Genomic DNA, 17,129 nt, shown 5'->3' with positions numbered 1-17,129 from the left:
AAGTTTTAAATGCCAGAGAGACGTTAGCTCCACTCTGCTCTGAAGGGGTGGGCATTTGGTGATGCTCAGACAGCAGTCTGGGGGACCTGGGTCACAGCCACCCTGGCTTCCGGGATGCGGTGTTAGAACTTATTCCATTAGAGTCCTGCCCACAGTAGCCTCAGCAACCTTAGGCTCCAGGGCCTTGACGGTGGCTGTGGAAGAGAGCCGAGCTCCTGACTCACCCCACAGTCAGCCCTTTCTATAGCCCTGGCTTTCCTGGTTTCTTTAGAAGTGCTCAGCCAGGCATGGCAGGGTTCTCTCTCTCTCTCTCTCTCTCTCTCTCTCTCTCTCTCTCTCTCTCTCTCTCTCTCTCGCCTTGATGGGGCCTTGGTCTTTCACCTGCCCCAAGCCCCGCAGGCAAGTGGTTCCTTACGCTTCTCTTTCAGATTCACATTTGCTTCCCCTGAGTTTGTGGAGTGAGTCTCTGCCGCTCATTGACCCTGCTCTGCTCCGCAAAGGGTCCCTCTCAGAGCCCTGGCGCTCACTGATTGCAATGCCGTGGCCAGTGCTCAGGTGTGGCACCCCTGCTATTTGTAATCACTGATCTGAGGATGGACAGCCAGCGCCTTCCTGTGTCTTTATGTCTTGGACTCATGTGTTTGGCTTCCACCCCAGGCTGAGCCCTTTCTTGCCTTTCCTGCTGCTGTTTCTATCGGAGGGCTCTCTCCCTTCCTCACTGTCTCTTCTGGTCCCCCATGCCTCGTGTATCAGTCGGGTTTCGTCTGTGTAACAAACAGCCCCTAGATGTCGGTGCCTTACACACCAACATCTGCGGATGCACACGCAAGGGTCTGCTTTGGTTGTGGTTTGTCTGATCGTGAATGAGGCTGGGGTATTGGCTTCAGCTCGGTGTCTAGTAACTTGATTTGTCTTCATTCTAGAACTCGAGTCATGGTACTCTCATGGGGTGGGTAGATGCTCAGTTCTTGATGGTGGAAGCAGGCAGGTCTTAGAGCCTTCCTTCAACACTGGTGCGCAGAAACCTCTACCCACATCCATCAAGCAAAGCCTCGCAAAGTCAGGGGGATGGGGAAGGGGAGGGTTAAACTCCATCTCCTGGAGGAGGCCATTTCAGTAGCCCCACTCAACAATTCCATTCACGAGAACGGTGCCTGTGCTGGCAGCTCTGCCTCCCTGCCAGCCTCTAGACTCCTTTGCTACAGAAGGAACATTGAGAATAGTTTTGTGTCCCCATCTCTGGTTGACGGCTGGGCAAGCAGAGAGGCTCAGGCAGAGTTGGCAAAGTGACTAGCCAGCTTACCAACCCCCTGGGGGCACTGCTGTGGCCTTAGTCATCTTCCTCTGCCCTCGGCACAAGTTTGGCAGAGTCGTTCCTGAGAAGTGGGCACACTTCCTCACAGCTGTGCCTTCTTCAGGGTCCCTGATACTCCATTAATGGCCACAGCCTCCATCCCATCTTTAACTCTGGGACTGTGTCAGCAAAGTGGGGGGACTCGGCACAGACAATACTGAGCAGCCCGTGACTTGAATCCAGCATTCTGGCATCCAGCCCGAGATCTCACATAAAGCATCTCACATACATGGCGATTCATTTTTTTCTTTCCTGGGAATTGTTGTCTTCCTCAACCCCAGCTAAACAGACACTGGGTAGACAGTACCACCCGGTGTTTGGACAGGGCTTTCTCCGAAATGGTAGAAGGTTCAGGGGTCGGATAGGAGAGGAGACAGACTTAGCGTTCTGATCCTCAAGGAGTCTGGTCAGACATGGGTTGCTAAGGAGATGGAGGACACGTCCATCAGTAGGGGAGGTTGATGGAACACCTATGGGCTCAGTAAGGATTGACAAATGAGCATTGCCAGGGCGCCTGAAGGGGCAATAAGCCCCTGACTGTGCAGGGCTGTGGCTGAGGTAGGCAGATGATGGCTCAGGAGAAAGCTCCCCAGGCCAGCCCTGATGCTCTGGCTAGGTTGGTACAGAGGAGGGATAGAGGAATGGGGGCGTACTCTCACCTGTTCCCTTGGGGCAGGAGGGGCCCAGCTGCCTCTCTACCATTTACATTCCGCCCTTGTCTGAGCCTAACTCTGCATGCAGCAGCCTGCTCCCAGAGATGAGCTATTTTAAGTGCCTCCCCTCCGCCCCTAAGGGTGCCATGTGTTTATCTTGCTTTCGAGTTAAAAGGGAAAATCAATTTCTCTCTTACCTTAGGAAGATTTGGGGGTGGGGGTGGCGTCATTTCATTAAAATTGAGAGTGGGAAGGGGTGGGAAGGGCTTCGGATTCCCACCCCTTTGTCCGGTCATGAATAAACAATAGCCTAATCCACAGCCTGCTCGCTGGATGCAAGACACACCTGCAGCCCAGACTGGGGGACTTTAGAGGCCTGGGGTCTACCTGAAATGGCCACTGAGCTGTGTCTTCCAACCTCATCCCAGGGAGAAGGAGGGAACAAGGAGCCAAGCTCGTCACTGCTGTTAGTGGGAGCATGTGCACAGGTGCACATTTGTATATGGGTGCTGAGCTCATTCGTGAACTCTACATCTGTCTGTAGGATGGCCGATGTCTGGGTCCTTGGTCACTTGAGCCAAGCCAGGCTCAGTGATCTGGTACCTGTTGCCCTGGCCCAGGCTTCTGGTTTGGATCATGTGACTTCTGGCTAGTCTGGATTCCCGCCTCCCACCCCCTCCTTGCTGTCACAGCTGCCCTCTCCTGGTCTGTGTTTCTGTCATTACTCTTTCCAGGAGTCAACAGGGATCCTCATCTTCCTCAGGTGTCCCCAAGACCTGTGTGCGGAGGATGGCTTGTTCTAGAGAGGGTCATGGAAAAACAAATGGGCTTCTACCCACAGGGCCGATGTTGACCAGAGACCAGGTCAGCGCTGGCCTCCTCCTGTTGCATCTTCAGTGAAATGGGACTTTTCAAGGGTGTGTGTGCGTGTGAAGATCTGAGGCAAAAGGGGAGCTCCATGGGGGAAGGTTCTGGAGATGGCAGCACAGCCTGTCTTTACAGAGTCCTCTTCCAGAAGACCACCAGCCCTGGGGCCTCAGAGAACACACACAGAAAACTGCAGGGCTGAGAGTGACTGTTCCGCTCCCACCCATCTGCTTATGTAACTAACATCTATGGAGGATCCTGCAGTCCCAAGCTGCTTTAAAGTTTCCTGAGACCAACCCACTTGCCTTCCAGTTGAAGAATGCCCTGTGGGCTGAGCAGACTCCTGTCCTCAGGGAGATTATGACCCAAAGAGAATTGGACCCAAAACAAATTCAGTGACTGCCAGCCCATCAAACATTTGTGCCATGAGAAGACATTTTGGTGCAGAACCGAAGAAAGAAGGCTCATGAGGACGTGGGCCCAGAGGATGTATAGGGTTTTATAGGTGCTAAATCCAGTGAGGAAGGACCCAGGATGGGCTTGGGGGGATTTGGGACAGTCTGGACCAGCATGTGGGAGTGGTATGGAAAGTAACAAGCTGGAATGGGAATGGACACAAAATGTGTTGGCCTGAGGCCATCTTCTGAGGATCCTGCTGGCCTCATGTGTGCTGGCCTCATACCATTATCGGTGGCTGTGCTTCAAGGCCAGTGTGATTGTCTCCAAGGCACAGATAACAGAACTGAGATCCAGAGGGGACATGTGATTTGCTGGATGTTTGTCACTTGTAAGTAGCAGTATAGAGATGTGAACCCTAGTCTGTGTGACCCCAGGGACCACCATGCAGCCGGAAATGATCAGTTTGGATTGTTGGAGTCAGTGATGGAGTAGTCATGTGGGGACCAAGGACACGGATGGTTTAGAGAAGAGGAATGAATGAGGCATGGACCAGTTCCAGGGGCAATGCTGGGTCAACCAACAGCTGAGACCAGAGAGTGATGGCAGTATCACGGAAGGGATGCTGGGAACCGAGCACCAGACTTAGCAGGATGACTTTCAAGTTGTCCCTAAACAGGACATCTCACAGAACCGATGGCTTGGGAGGTTCTCATGAGATCATCTGACCCCTGTCATGACTCCTGATGCTTGAAGGCTCTTAGAAGCTTGCTGGGCTTTGGGGATCAAGTGAGTCACTCTCAGCCAGGACTCAAAACCACCTTCACTTCTAACTGGACTCCTCCACCCAAGAGTGTTCATTCCTCTCTTGTGGCTGGGTGCTCCACCGGTTAGGAATGACTCTATCATTGAAATAAAATCTCTCTACAGCCTCCTCCCTTGGCCAGATTATGTTGCCTAGTGCAAGACAGAAGGACTTGCTTCCTATGGCATACACCTGGTCATCAGACAATTGATGACAACTCTCATGTCTTCACAATCTCATCTCCAGGTTACATGGTAATAACAGTCATACTACAGGCATTGATCAGGCTTCCCTGTTTTAAGAACTCTTCCCCAAGCTTCACAAATGCCAGCCTGGGGGCTGGCTCACGGGCATCTTTGAAATGGCTCCCGTAAGGTGCTCTACTGTAACCCCGAGGGAGTGGAGCTGGTTGCAGAATTTTAAGCTGGAGGCGAGGGACATTTCCAGAAAACCACTCAGATGGCTGGTGTGTAAAGGGCCCTGGCAGGAGTAATGATGACACCCGGAGTGCTGCTGAAATAACTCAGGTGGAATTCAGTGGGGGTAAAGAGCACAGTAGAAAGGTTAGACTGGAGAGGCTACTGAAACATCCCAAGGAAAGACCTATAAAAGCTCGGGAGTGGCGTAAGAGGTGACAGGGAGGAGAGAAGGATACAGGCACTATGGGATTTTTGTCCCAGATGAACATCTGTAAGGAGCGCCTGGGTCATTCAGCAGCTGGCCAGCAGGCAGGACTAGGACAGGTCACATTTAGCTCTGCATGGATGGAGAGGAAGACTTCCCTGGAATGCTATTCACTCATATGTCAGTTTGTCCGGCCATATATCTAATAAAACTTCATTGTGTTGTGGGTGGTTGGGAGCTGCCTGACAGGGATGTTTTGGGCACTGGACTTGGGTCTTCTACAAGAGCAATATGTGCTCTTCATGACTAAACCATCACTCCAGGATCATACAAACCTTTATTGAAGATCAACTACATAGCCGATACTCTGCCTGGTCCCAGGGTTGCACAGACATTGTCATCTCTAATTTCTAGAGGAGGGGGACAGATATAAATTGATGGTTCTGTCAGTTTACATGTGTGTCCTTCTGTAAGTGCATGGATGATGACAAACTATGGTATATCCATACAGTGGAATATTATTCAAGTGGTAAAAGAAGGAAGTTATCAAACATGAAAATACATGGAAGTAACTAAAATCCACATCCCTAAGCTAGAGAAGGCTAACCAAAGACGTTATTCCTCATGTGATTCCCACTGCGTGAGGTTGCGGGAAAGGCAAACTATGGGAACAGTATGAAGATTGGTGGTCTCTGTAAATAAAAGGGAAAAGAGTGATGACCAGGCAGAGGAGTTTGGAATGATGTCATGTGCTGTGGTCATGGTTGGAACAGGCTATTGTTCAAGTTCCACAAAAGGCCCAATATCAAGAAAGAACATGCACTATGGACCTTCAGTGATAACGATGCCAGTGTGTGTTCATCAGGCGCAGCAAACATGCCACTCTGACATTAATGGTGGGCATCGATAGCAAGCAGAGGGGCCAGGGACAGATGGGAACTCTCTGCACTTTATGCTCAATTTAGCAGTGAAGCTGAAATTGCTATTAAAAACAAAGCTCATTACAATTAGTATTATAAGGTTGGAATCAGTGCAGAGACTCGGGTACTGCCATGGCTTAGATTTGATACATCCTCCAGAGGGAAACGTGTGTCAGAAGCTTGGTTTCCAGCTTGTGGTGCTCTTGATGGAAGCGGTTGTGAAAGGGCCAACGTTTTCAATGGGTTCATTCATCTATGGGCTCATACTGAGCATATGAGGATATTAAGTGGGGCCTGGACCGAGGGACTGAAGGGACTGAAGGGACTGAAGAGTCTCTGAAGGAGAATGTCTTTGAAGCAGATATCTTGCCCCTGGCCCCTTCCCCTGCCCTCTTACTCCTGACTGCCGTGAAGTGAGGAGCACAGGCCCAGGGATGATGGAGCCGATGCCATAGGCTGATACCAGCAGAGGAATTTTAATTCAGAATGTGGCTGCTCTGGCAAGAGATCATATCCAAAGACCTTCTAGGTCTCTGTGATCTGGCTGGAATACAAACACGTTTTTAATCCAGGAGACAGAGGCAATCAGATCTGAGTTCAAAGCCAGCTAGGAATAGAGCAAGTTTCAAGTAAAGAAAAGCTTAGGTCCAGGTGTAGTACATTCCTTTAATCCCAAGCATTGAAGGTAAAGTTAGTTTGTAAATGGAAGCACCCACAGGCAAATGGTGGGAACTAGAAAAGATCATCCTGAGTGAGGTACCCCAGAAGCAGAAAGACACACATGGTATATACTCATTTATAAGTGGATATTAGACATATGATATAGGATAAACATACTAAAATCTGTACACGTAAAGAAGTTAAGCAAGAAGGAGGACCCTCGCTAAGATGCTCAATCCTCATTCAGAAGGGCAAATGGGATAGACATCGAAGAGGGAGAAAACAGGGAACAGGACAGGCGCCTACCACAGAGAGCCTCTGAAAGACTCTACCCAGCATGGTAATGAAGCAGATGCATAGCCAAACTTTGGGCAGAGTGCAGGGGATCTTATGAAGGAAGGGGGAGACAGAAAGACCTGGAAGCGACAGGAGCTCCGCAAAGAGAGCAACAGAACCAAAAAATCTGGGCACAGGGGTCTTTTCTGAGACTGATACTCCAACCAAGGACCATTCATGGAGATAACCTAGAACCTCTGCACAGATGTAGTCCGTGGCAGCTCAGTCTCCAAGTGGGTTCCCTAGTAATGGGAACAGGGGCTGTCTCTGACATGAAATCAGTGGCTGGCTCTTTGATCACCTCCCCCTGAAGGAGGAGCAGCTTTACCAGGCCACAGAGGAGGACAATGCAGCCAGTCCTGATGAGACCTGATAGGCTAGGGTCAGATGGAAGGGGAGGAGGAACTCCCCCATCAGTGGACTTGGGGAGGGGCATGGGAGGAGAACAGGGAGGGAGGGCAGGATTGGGAGGGAATGAGGGAGGGGGTTACAGCTGGGATACAAAGTGACTAAATTGTAACAAATAAAAAAAAATAAAACAAAACAAACATTTAATAAAAGGAAGCACCTGTGTTAGAAGGTGATGTCTAATTGACTGGCAGAAAAGGTGACAAACTAGAGAAAGAGTTGACAGAATAGGATACAACCAACTCTCACGAAAAGAGAGAGGAAAGGAAAGCTAGTTAAGGGGCAATACAGAGAGAGACAACTCAGGTGAAGACCGAATGAACCAGAGAATGGAAGGAGCCAGGAGATTAGAGCAGATTTTTGGCATTAGTTTGAGGCCAAACAGAGCAATTCAGAGGCCTCAAGAAAAGCCAGATTGAATAAGTCAGCTGGGAGAGGAGTTTGAGCCAGAACAGCTAAGTTGAACCAGCCAGCCCAGAACTTGGTAGGAACAAGAAAGGGTGAGCTTATTCAGCAGTAAATATCAGGAGCAGAAAACATAACATTCTAGGCCTAGGTTAGCTTGTATGGAGGCTAGAAGTTCCTTTTACAGATACCTCTGAAAGCATGAGCCAAAATCTAAACAAACAAACAAATAAAAACCAAAACAAGAAAATCTTCCTTTCTTTAAGTTGGTTTTCTCACGTATTTTGCCAAAGAAACCAAAAGCTCATGCAGAGCCTGAACATGTGGTCAGGAAGGGTTTCATGGAGGAGGTGACCCTTGACTTGGGAACGGAGATTGAGTGGAGAGACTGGAACTTGGCCTGTAGCTTAGGTGAGAGCTCTGTGGGCCTTAATTTTCTTTTCTGTTGCTGTGATAAAACACTAACCGAAAACAACGTGTGGAGGAAAGGGTTTATTTCATCTTATAACTCTTTAGTATCACGCCATCATTGAGGGACATCAAAGCAAGAACTCAAGGCAGGAACATAAAAGCAGGAACTGAAGCAGAAACCATGGAGGAAGGCTGCTTAATGTCCTGTCCACACACCCACCTCGGGCTCACATTCAGCAGCCTTTCTTGTACATTCCAGGACCACCAGCCTAGGGATGGTATGGCTCACAGTGGGCTTGTTCCTCTCACATCAATCAATCAGGAAAATGCCCTGCAAACCTGCCTACCGACCAATCAGATGAAGGCAATTTTTTCAACTGAGGTTGAGAAATGGCCCTAGCTTACATCAAGTTGATATAACCAGCACGGTGGCTGACAGTGACTCGGTGGTCATGACAACATAGATGGACATGGCAACAGACAAGGGTGCCCAGGGAAGAGTATGCTTCTCTATGTAAGACTAGGGCTGTGATAGGGCCTGAGGTGCGGGAGAGCTGGGGAAGCTGAGGAGGCTGGAGCTGAAAGGGAGGAGGAACATGAAGAAGAGACACTGAACGAAGGTGACCGCTGGATAGAGAGACAGCTCAGTCCTCAGGACAGAACACGGAAATGAGAGTGATCGATATGCCTCCGCTTATTAGAACCGATGGGAATCAATACATTGGCGTGAAGTTCCGTTAGGTCATCTGAAAATGAAAGCTTAGTGTGGGATCAGGACCACTGAACTATGACTGTTTTTGTTATAGCTAGCAGATCTGAGGTGCCGATTTGAGGGCTGGAAAGGAGCTGGTCTCAGAGCAGAACAGATGATGTCATGAGGAAAAGATGGGCAGGGCCTGCCCCAGGGCTATTTAGAAGGGAAGTGGCCTTGGCTCAGGAAAGTCCATTCTTAGGTTAGATTGAAATGTCTTAAGCCATAAAGCTTCACGCTTTCATGGTCTAAGATCATCTCAAGGCAAGGGGGTGGAGGTGACAGCTTCAGGAGGTCTCCTGTTCCTACGTCCAACTGACCTCCTCTGAGCTCAGTGTGCCCACCAAGCAGCCTTCCTATCTAAGAGATAAGACTCTTAGATGCCAGGTCCTTAGCCCAGCCTTTCTCAGTGCATGCTGGAAATGAGGAATGTCACTGTCTATCTCAGCTGCTTCTCAAACCCTTTGCATGCCCCTCCCCTGCCCTTGTACTTCTTACCAATACCTGGCTATGTGCCCACCACGTCCAAACTCTCTATCCATGCCTGGACCCCACCCAGCTCACCCTCTCAAATACTTTCTTCTTCATCATCCTTCATCATCTTCATGTGCAGAGGAGGAGGAGGAAGCTGTGGACACGCCCAGCTTTTAAATTCCATTGGGTGACATTTGCTGGCAGATCTGTTTTCTTCCTCTTACAGCACAGCAACACATAGCAAAACACAGTTTGCAGTAACTCTGGCCACATCTCCATCCTGGACCCTACTCTTGACTTTTTTTTTCCACCCAAGTTTCCATTGCCACCACAACCCCCCAGTTCCTTGGGGGAAGATTTTGCAATAGCTGGACGCAGTAGGCCATGCCTGGCCTGTGATCTCAATACTAAAGAGGCTGAGGCAGAAGGATTGCTGTGAGTTTGAGGCTACTCTAGGTTAAAGAGTGTGGCTCTTGGGGCTGGAGAGATGTCTCAGCGGTTAAGGGCACTGGCTGCTCTTCCAGAGGTCCTGAGTTCAATTCCCAGCAACCACACGGTGGCTCACAACCATCTATAGTATGATCTGATGCCCCCTTCTGGCATGCAGGTGTATATGCAGATAGATCCCTCATATATAAAATAAAATTAAAAAAAAAAGAAATATACATATATTTTTAAAAAGTGTGGCATAAGGATAAAGAAAATACTGAAAAAAGCTGGAGATACAGCTCATCTGGTAGAAGGCTTGCCTAGCAAGCACAAACCCCTTGACTTAATCTCCAGCACCACATAAAACTGGTCTTATTAGCACATACCTGTAATCCTTCAAGCATACCTGTAAGCTTTCAAGGAGTGGAGACGGGAAGATCAGAAGTTCAAGGTAACCCTTGACTGGGCAGTGAGTAGAAAGCCAGGATAAATTTAATGAGACTCTGTCTCAAGAGAAATGGATTAATTAACTAACAATTAAAAGAAAGAGTTTTGGTGCTCCTTATTTTGCCAAGTGTAATGGTCGTGGCATTCTTTGGCACTCAGCCTGCTCCCTCTTTGCAAGGCAGTTGCTCTCTGTGATTCCAGGCATCCCCTCTTCAGCATTCCGTGCCCTACCTGTTGGCCACTCCCCAGCATCTTTACAAACTCCTCCTCTATTGTGTCTTTACCTTTGACCTTCTACCGGTCCCAGAATCTCCTGTCTGTCACGTTGCAGGCCTGACAGTATGTCAAGGGTACCTATTGGGCATTTGGGGAGCATACGGTCAAAACTGAGCTGTGTGTCCCCCAGAAACCTCCGGTCTGCAACTGTCTCCTTTCAGGCAATGCCCCACCCTGTTGCCAGTCTCCCCGGGGCTCAAGCTGCACCAGTCAGCTACACCTTTGATCCTTACTTTGTGCCCCCCTACCACTGGGCGAGTTGTGGTATGCACCGAGCTTCGTGTTCTGAATGCTGTTCTCTTCCTCTTACGCCGTGGTGTGCACAAACCCACCTCACAACTGCCAGATTTTTCTCCAGTCTGTCCCTTCAGCTAAAATGCAGCCTGTACCCCCTTGGTCTGTCCCTCCCTAAGTCTGTGGGAGGGACGTGTCTGTTCTGTGGGCTGGGAACCTGGTGCTCTCTCTCTCTCTCTCCTGAAGCAGGACATCTCACAGGGTTCAAGCAGCTCAGAGCTTCCTGCTGAGGCTCTGTTGCAACTTCACTGTGGCCTAGCGCCCTGTGCTGCTCATTTCTACTGTCCTCATGACCTCTCCCTGGGTGTTATTCTCATCGGTACCTCCCAATAGATGACCTGCACAAACACCCTGGATAGCAGGGTCCATCTCCTGGGAAACCAGACTCACAGCCCTAGTTAAAGCAACCTTGATTTCTCTCTCACTATAATCACCATCTAACTCATCTTCTGATTTTGCCCTTGCAAAATAATCCATTCGTCATGCAGCCACCAGAGTGATTTAAAAAAAAAAAAAAACTTAAAAAAAATTTTTTTAACAAAACGAAAATCAGGTCAATGACTTCTCTGCTTTCAACTCTGCTGCTTCACCCTTGCCCTCGGAACACCGTCATGCTCCCTGCCCCCTGTCCTGGGGTGACCTAGCTGAGCTGATGGCTCTTCTCCTGCTTGCTCTCACAATTCTGTTTTAGTTCCTATTCTTCTGTTTGTTCCTTGAACACCCTGGAAGTTTCCCCACATGATGGCCTTTGTGGTGTCTATTTTCCCCAACTTAACAATCAACCAGCCTCAGTAGTCTGTTGGCTGACCACCTCTACAGAGGGAGCCTTCCCTGACCACACAGTCTAAGCTAGCCTGTCCAGTCACAGTCTCTACCTCTTCCTTTATCCTGGCTTTCATCATAACACACACCACTCTGAAATCTTGGTGTTCGTTCATAGTGTCAACTTATCTCCCTCTGCACCTGGAAGAGACTCTCCGCTGGCAATAAGGACTGTGCCTATATCACTAAGAGTTTAAGTCCTGCATCTGCAGCACCCGAAAGAGTGCAAGTGGATGTAGTCTGTATGGATAAACTGATGGATGAGTGGACTGATAGAAATAAATGGGTGGAGGTCACTAGGATCCACCATGCTGGGTCTGATCAAGTTAGAGCCTTTTTGAAAGGGACCTGGATTCCATGTCTCCTTTGGACAAAGCTCTAAGGTCAAAGATATCAAAGGTCTCAGAGAAGCAAAACATAGGCAGACCCCAAGCCATCCACGGGATGTAGTCCACTAAGGGTGAATGGTGACCTTGAAGAGAACAGCTTCTGTGGAGGGGAGCGAGAGGGGTGAAGCCTTCCCAAAGCAGGGTAAACAGAAGGACAGGAAGCAAACACAGGAACCTGGCAAGACACTGGCTCAGCAGCAAGTGAAGAGGGTTTGCTTCTTTCTGCCCATTTCTTGAGGTGGGCTTAGCTCACACGAGCTAAGGGAAGGTGCTGATGTGTAGCCAGCAGCACCAACCAACAGTCAATGGCTGCTGGTTGGGCCAGGTTCTCTGTGATCTCTTTATCTGTGATCATTTTATGTCTCTGAGTTACCGCATGCAACAGCACACACTTCTTTATTTACAGTCTTCCTTAGTCCTGATATGGCTGCCAGGGGCCCTGCATAGGGTCTCATGGGCTCCAAACATGGAGCTGGGTGTATCTTAGCTGGATATGCAACTGAGAAAGGACACACGCAGTCTTAGAATCGATGGAACTAAGTTCCCTGTGGTTACTGCACCACAGGCCACGGCTCCCCGTTAGCTATCTGCCAGTTTCTGTATAGTTTCCAGAGACCCATCGATACTCCCTCCAGAAGCTACCCAAAGCCCTGCTGACCATGTAAACCCATAGCTTGTCACTTCAGCCTCTCCAACACGGCCACTTACCTCGTCAAGCTGGTACCTCGTCAAGCTGGTAGTCTCTATCCAGGTCACAAAGATGGAAGTTTCTATAAAGTGAAAAAAAAAATCAGAGTAGCATTCATTCCATCCCCTTCTGTTAGAAGCATGTCACAGATCCCGATCTCACTCAAGAGAAAGGGCTTACTCAAAGGATGGGCCAGCAGGCGGGGGGAGGGGTGTCAAGGAGGCCACTTTAAAAATCTGTCCACCCTAACTTCATCACTTTGTCTTCACAGAAACACAACAGGTGGGTCTTGTGGGTAACCTCATGCCGTGTGTGTGTGTGTGTGTGTGTGTGTGTGTGTGTGGAGAGAGAGACAGAGACAGAGACAGACAGAAAGAAAGAGTAGCTGAATGCATAAAACTCCCAAAACCAACAGGGAATGAGGGAGTACAGAGAACAGGCAAAGAGTTCTATAACCAGAGGAGACCCCTTAGTCAGTAATGTTGGGGATGGAGGACAGAAAGATACAGACACGCTTACAAGATCTAGTTACCATCCTGGCTTGTCCACCCAAGACAGAGGGAGATATGTGCACACAGAGACTTCTGTACTGTTGTGGTAGTGTCATTCTTTACCTTTAAAAAAAATGCAGACAGAACCCAAACATTCCTCTGTGGAGGATCCCTAAGCACGAGTGTTAGAGCCACACAATACCACAACAAAAGGGGACTAACCATTGAGAGGTGCTTCTCAGAAGAACTTCAAAGCCATTATGCTAAATAAAAGAAGTCAGACACAAAAGACCCCTTACCGCACGATTCCATTTATATGAAACGTCCAGAACAGACAAATCTAGAGAGGCAGAAAGCAGATTAGTGGTGGCCCTGGGCTGGGGGTGGTACAGCTCCTTTCTAAGGTGATGGGGATGTTCTGAGACTGAACGAGATGACAGCTGCACAGCTCTGTCAACACACCCCAGACCACTGTATGCTTCAGGGAGAGGACAACTCACAGGGAGAGAAAGATTTGGTCCTAAGTTGTCAGAGTGCCTCCAGCCCCTGTGATGGGCCTCTTCCTCTACCTCAGACACGGAGGGCGAGCCCTGAGGTTGGGATGAGGGCCACGGGGAAGAATGAGGACCAAAAAGGCCAGTGAGGGTGGGGCTGGAAGAGCTGCCGACGAAGTTGACACAGGGAAGGTGATGGAAGGTCACGCTGACAAAGCTGAGGCCTGACCCAGGGTGGAGACTGAACTGTGGACAGTCTAACAGTCTCTAATCCTGCTCCCCTCAGAAAGCCAATACCTAAGCAGGAAAACAAATAAAAAAGGGATCAGTTAGATTAAACCAGACTTGGCATTTAGCTGAATAAGGTGTGTGGGGGGAGACAAAGAAGGTTGGGGATGTTGGCAAGAGCAGGGCCATTGTGAGGGCGGTTACATCTCTAATGAGCAGGGAAGGAAATAATATCTGGGAATGGGGAGTAGCTGTGGGCTGAAAGGGCTGAGCCCAGTATGGCAGGGTTTTGAAGTACAATCAAAAGGGGACGGGACATGGTGCATGCTGGTCCGTATTTACCCTTCTTGCCCTCAATTTTGCATGCCATTCAGGAGCCTTTCCATCCCACTATGCCTGAAAAAGTCAGAATCGACTGCAATCTTCCTTAGTTACTCTTAGCAGAGGCTAAGAGCGTGAGATTTGTCAGCTCTCGAGTCCATCACTCCTGAACCCCAGTCTTCACCCCTCTCAGCATTAATTTCCTCATTGGCAAATAAGGAAAATGGCAGCATCAACCTCTCTCTGGGCCATCGTGGGGATTTGACAGGGCATTGCTGTAGAACCCCAAATAGGGCATAAGACTGAAGAAAAAGACTGGCACATGGGCAGCCAGTGGCAGAGTGTGGGCTGATACTGACACTGAGCTCTCTGTTAGGGCACAGGCCTGGAACTGGGCTGTTGTGAGCCAGCAGTTGGGTTTGGGACTCAATGGCAAAATTGCACATTTGTACTTAGTAGGTTTCATCTCCAGCCTCCTGGTCCAGCCTGAGGAAGTCTGTTTTAATCCCAGAGTGCCAGCAGCAGCCTCCTGTGGCTGTTTATTGTGTACAACTCAAGCAGCTGCCTTGAGTCTACGGTAGAAACACAGGCTCCTGAACCACGGTACCACCTCCCATTGTCTGACGCTGGGGCTCTGGTATCAGAGAGATTTAAATAAAAAAACACCCCCTTGGGGCCTCCAAGCATTTTCAGGGGGTGGGAGGACCCCACTTCTTCCATTTGGTTCCCCTTTGGGGCTCACTACCACCTGTCCCTGGACTGGGAGCCCCTCTGGAGGTGGAGGTGATGTGCCCCACCCCCTCAGCCTTCCCGCCCAGAGCACCTTCCATTCATGCTCTGCCTCCCCTAGGAAGAGGAGAGATCGATGCTTTCTGTGTCTCCTGGAGACAGACCTGTGCATTCCTGCAGAACTGGCTATCGACAGCCCTTGCCTCTCTCCCATCTTCCATACTTCATTTGTGAAAAGAACCGTAATTACCCTCGAGGAGTCATTGGAGGGAAAGTGTGCAAATTGAAAAGGGCTGGAAATGGGCACCCCTGGCTGCGTGGAAAACACTTTCCATATCGAACCATTCTCTCCCCAGCCCATGTACTTGCCTGGCCCTTGCCTCTCTGCCGCAAACCAGAGCCAGCTCTGTGCCCACCCTGACCATGGTTGTTTGACATCAACACTGCAAATTTAGTGAAGGATCGGGTTTTCTGTCCCCCACCTTCAATGGATAACCACTTTCTTTTCAACCCCTACCACTAAATAGCTTGAACAATTCAAATAGCTCCAGTTTTCTTTTTTTCTTCTTTACTTCCCATCTGGTTGTTTGCTTTCGTTGCCTAAGCCTAACTAAGCATCCAATGTCCTTGTCAACTGGCCCAACAACAACGTTGAGCTGTCAAGTGGGAAGTGCTCCGGATGCAGCAAAGAAAAGATCCCTCCCTGCTCAGAGGACAAGAGCTTTGACCTATAACTGAAGAGCGGCCTGGACCAGGGCCAGCCCCTGAGCCTCTGTGGCCACTCACAATGGTGCCTTTTAGCCCCGAGGATTTTCTGTTTTATAAACTGTATCAGAAAGGTTTGGAACCAGAAAAGTTCAGAGAGTTCTGTTCTTGTTGTTTAGCTTTTAGAACATTCTCACAGGATACACAGAACAGGATATGTTGGACTGTATCAGGTTTGGGGCTTTCAGATTCCCAACACTCAACTTGAACTGTTTTAGTGGGGAGCGGGATCTGCCATACAAATGACCACAACTAAAATTCATTCTTTCTCAATTTGGATGAAAAAAAATCAAGGTGTCCATTTTGTGGAGGGTCTGAGGAAAGGCCTGTTCCATGCTCTCCAGCCTTTGAAGCTGCCAGCAATTGGCAGGTCTCAGTGCCTTGCTAATAGAGGCAATAACCACAGACTCAGTTTTTAAAAAACATTTATCATCATCATCATCATCATCATCATAATCACCTTGCCCTCCCTATTTTTTTCATGTCTTTGCTTCTGTCTCTTCTAAGCATGCCTGTTGCTGAGTTTAGGGACAACTCTACTTCAGCACGGCCCTCCATCCCCAGTTCATGACCTCTGCAAAAACTCTGATTCTAAATAAAGCCACCTTCTAGGGGGATCTTTGGGGGAACAGGATTAAACAATTGCAGGAAGAAATCCAAATTGAAATGTTCTCCTTGTATGTAGGCCTTGTATGTGTTATGGTGTTACAGAAAGACACAGTATAATTGTATGCTGAGTATATCCCACCTCATTTCTACCCTTCCCTTCCTCCTCCTTCTCTTTTGCATAGGCACCCTCTGTCTCCCTAGACGGCTTCTTGTCTACTTTTATGTCACATATACATACAGACTGCATGTGTCTATGTGAAATCTAGGAGTCACATGTGGAAAGGGAAATAGATGATATTTTCCTCTCTGAGACTGGCTTAACTCACTTAATATGACCAATCTGTCCCAGTTTCGTTCATTTTCCTGCAGATGGCGTAGCCTCATTTATTTTTAAGGCCGAAAAAACTCCATCATTCAATGCAAATTTTGTACCCCTTGAAACTCAAATGCCCAGATGTTTCCAGTCCCCATTCTCTGGCCAGTCTGAGGGATGGCCATTGTCCAGGGCACCTAGTAGCTGCCCTATGACATTAGAGAATGCCATGGGGTAAATGTAGAAAGGGCATGAATAAGAGCCACTGCAGCAGTGGGTAGAGGGATGACTCCTATTTCCTGCTCCCCTCCTGTCTGCCCTGCATGCAGGAAGCCCTCAGATGCCATCCAGGGCTGGGGGAAGCTGGGGAACCCGCTGCTCTAAGCCCCCTTTCTTTTCATCTTGTCTGCCCAGTTCTAAACTCTCAACTCCAAACAGCCTTCAGTCAGGGCCCTGTGTTGGGCATTGTCCCCTTCTCCCGGTGACCTGTTAAGCTTTTCTCAGCCCTGATTCCCTCTGTTGACTTTCCTGACAAACAGTATTAAAAGCAAACTCCTGTCATGATTTCTCTGTGCCAGGCATCGCTCTAAAAGCATATATTGTCATTTAAACTTCATGGCAGATTGATAGAGAGGGTGCTGTTTCCATCACCTCTATCTTCTACATGAGGAAACTGAGGCACAGAGAGCTCTGCCAACCTGTGTACGGCAGGGTTTCTAGACGCATTGACGCTGTGGGTTGATAAGTCTGTTGTGGGACTGCTCCCTGCC

This window comes from Meriones unguiculatus, chromosome 3 (genome assembly GCF_030254825.1).
Source record: "Meriones unguiculatus strain TT.TT164.6M chromosome 3, Bangor_MerUng_6.1, whole genome shotgun sequence".
NCBI lineage: Eukaryota > Metazoa > Chordata > Mammalia > Rodentia > Muridae > Meriones > Meriones unguiculatus.
This window is presented reverse-complemented; position numbering follows the sequence as displayed.